A 2,848-nucleotide genomic window follows, 5' to 3' on the forward strand; every position below is an offset into this window, starting at 1 on the left:
GGGGGGGGGGGGGGGTACAGGTTGCTGTATGTTTCCGTGGCGACCCATGCCTTATTGACCAGATTCAAAGTATTATGATTAAAAGTGCACCGAGTCGCCATGGCAACACTCTGTGTAAGAGTATCAGAGAGAGGAGGCCTCAGTGACTCAGTGTGTGTCTGTGTGTTGCAGATCGGCGACCTCAAACCAAAAGAGTTTGACATTTGTATCTCTTGAGGAATACTTGATAACTTGCTGTCTGTCCCTCTTTTAACCTTTTTATTCATCCAGGGGAATTTAACAGAGCGAGTTCATTTCCCGACAGCGCCCCGCTTCACATTCACACAGCCTCTCAGTCTGCTGCCAGAGATTGTTTCTAGATTAATGTTACTGCTGCATTAATATTTTACTGCTGTAGATGTTTTTAACTCATTTACTGTCGATTAACTTCGCTTTTAGGTACATATATAATATCCCTCTTTTTTTAAAATATAAATATTTGAACTAAAAAGAGGCTTTCAAGACGTTGTTGGTAACCATGTTTTCTGATTTGTTTCATGCAATCCTTCAAAGTAATGCATCATCTCGGTTTTGAACAGCAAAAACAAATATTAGAATAATTAATAATATTAAATATTAAGCAGGAAAATGTACTTGAAGTAAAAGTACCAAAAGTAAAAGTACTCAATAAATACGATATATTACAATTAGCGATGCATCAATTTGTACATCACCCTAAAGTTGCAGCTGGTAAAAGTGGAGCTAATTTACTTGATGCTTATAGCTTAACCTTCAATAATACATCACAATTTATTAGAATGTTTATACTTTGTATTGATAATCTGAATTTACAAAGTAAAATATGATCTAAAGCTGTCAAATACATTTTGTGGAGTAAGAAGTACAATATTTCCCCAATTGTACATGACTGTTAGTCCCAAATAGAATAAGGCAATCCCAATAAATAAATAAATAAATAAATGAATACATAAATAAATAAATAAATAAATAAATGAATACATAAATAAATAAATAAATAAATAAATAAAATAAATAGTAGGCTATAGTTTTTGTGCAAATATTACAAAGTCCCCAAGATAAGTAATTTCTCTCTGCATATATTATTTGTTTCCCTGTTTTTGTTGATTATAATTACCAGAGTGGGAGAGACATGGGAGCTCGCCTCGCTGACGTAAGCAACAGGTGAGTTGAAGCCCCTCGCGGATGCCTCGTGCCTGCAGCGTCCCCCTCCCCTCCCCTCCTCTTCAGCCGGAGCGCGTGCTGGTACTGTACATCCCCGTGTCCTCACTCACACAGGCAGCAGCGACACACGGAGCTCGAGAGGCTGCCCTGCTGCGCGAGGCTCTACACTGCAGCAGCAGAACACGGCTCGCGCCTCCGAACGAAGGTTAGACGGAGAGAGAGACGGAGTAAACGGACAGACGAGCGGCAAAAAATCAGCCTTCAGGTAAGACAATGTACCTCCTCGGTGAGCATTTCAACGACCTTTATGTGTCTAACTGTAGATATCAGTTAGCGGCCGATTGGACTGAATACAAACAGTGTTTTAATGCAGTCATTAGACAGCAGCAGCGTCTCAGTATCATGGAGCCACTATAGGTTGAAGCCAGCGGAGCTGTTCTTTTTCCCTCTGGCGCAGTACTTCTCTTCTTTCTGTTACATTTGGTCGTTTCTCTCAAATCTACTGTTAACATCAGGTGTTGTCAATGTAGAGCAGGCGTCAGCAACCTTTTTAATTTGAAGTGCCTTTTTTCTTGTTAAATGTGCAATATCAACATTACTGTTAACAGTAAGTTCAAAATGTAAATACCAAGCGGATCATTCATTTTATTCCAACCATGTAGGCAACCTGCATATCAATAATTAAGAAACAATGTTCTCCTTTAATCATGACTTTGTAATTATATATGAGAGCACTATACATGGAGGCTGCTGTCCTCGTGAAAACATCCACATCTAAGTAAAAAGGACCCGACAAACCCTCCACCAATCAGTAACATACTTTAAGGTGCAATAGATGTGATTGGGAGCATTTCTATTGCCTCTCAACGGCTCTTAACATGGTGAAGGCTGAGCCGGTTGCTGGCAGCTAACGGCGCTAACAGCTCAAACGACAGCAACAGTGCTGGCCAGAACTAACAGTGCTTGTACCTGAGGGGGAACTGGAGGGTGGGTGCTTCGCTTCCCTGACGATGCCACAAACCGTGAGCGTACCCACAGCTAGCTCAGAGCCTCTGTTCTGCGCTAGCTGTGGGTACGCTCACGTGCACTAAAAGCACATGAGGACCAGGCGGCAACCTGCTGAAGTGTCTTAAACCTGCATTCTCTCTCCAGACCAGCAGGGGGCGACTCCTCTGGTTGTATAGATGTCTGTGAGAAAATGACTCTACTTCTCTCTTGATTTATTACCTCAGTAAACATTGTAAACATGAGTTTATGGTCTCAATCTCTAGTTTCAAGTCTTCTTCAATACAGCATGATGTTCATTTTGTAAATTATGGTTCATTTAGAGTCAAACAGACCATAAAGCAGGGGATGCTTTAGGGCGGGCTTACTGTGATTGACAGGTTGCTGCCGCTACCAGAGCCGTATATGCCGTCTCTATCGCTCCTCCACATTCCAAATATGGTCACTTCCATTCATTGTTTGCCAAAGAAATAACACATCGACGGCTTTAATCCAAGATGGCGAGCAAATTTGAGTTTGCTGCTATGTTAATGTTCTGATTATTATATAGAGAAACTTTAACAAATTCTGCTCAGAAGGAAACGAGCACCAGCAAATCAGAGGCAGAGTAGGGCGGGTCTTATTTGATGGCGGGGGGGGGGGGGGGGGGGGGGGGGGGGGG

This window comes from Anarrhichthys ocellatus, unplaced genomic scaffold (genome assembly GCF_004355925.1).
Source record: "Anarrhichthys ocellatus isolate YVR2014 unplaced genomic scaffold, GSC_Weel_1.0 scaffold194, whole genome shotgun sequence".
In the NCBI taxonomy this organism is placed as follows: domain Eukaryota; kingdom Metazoa; phylum Chordata; class Actinopteri; order Perciformes; family Anarhichadidae; genus Anarrhichthys; species Anarrhichthys ocellatus.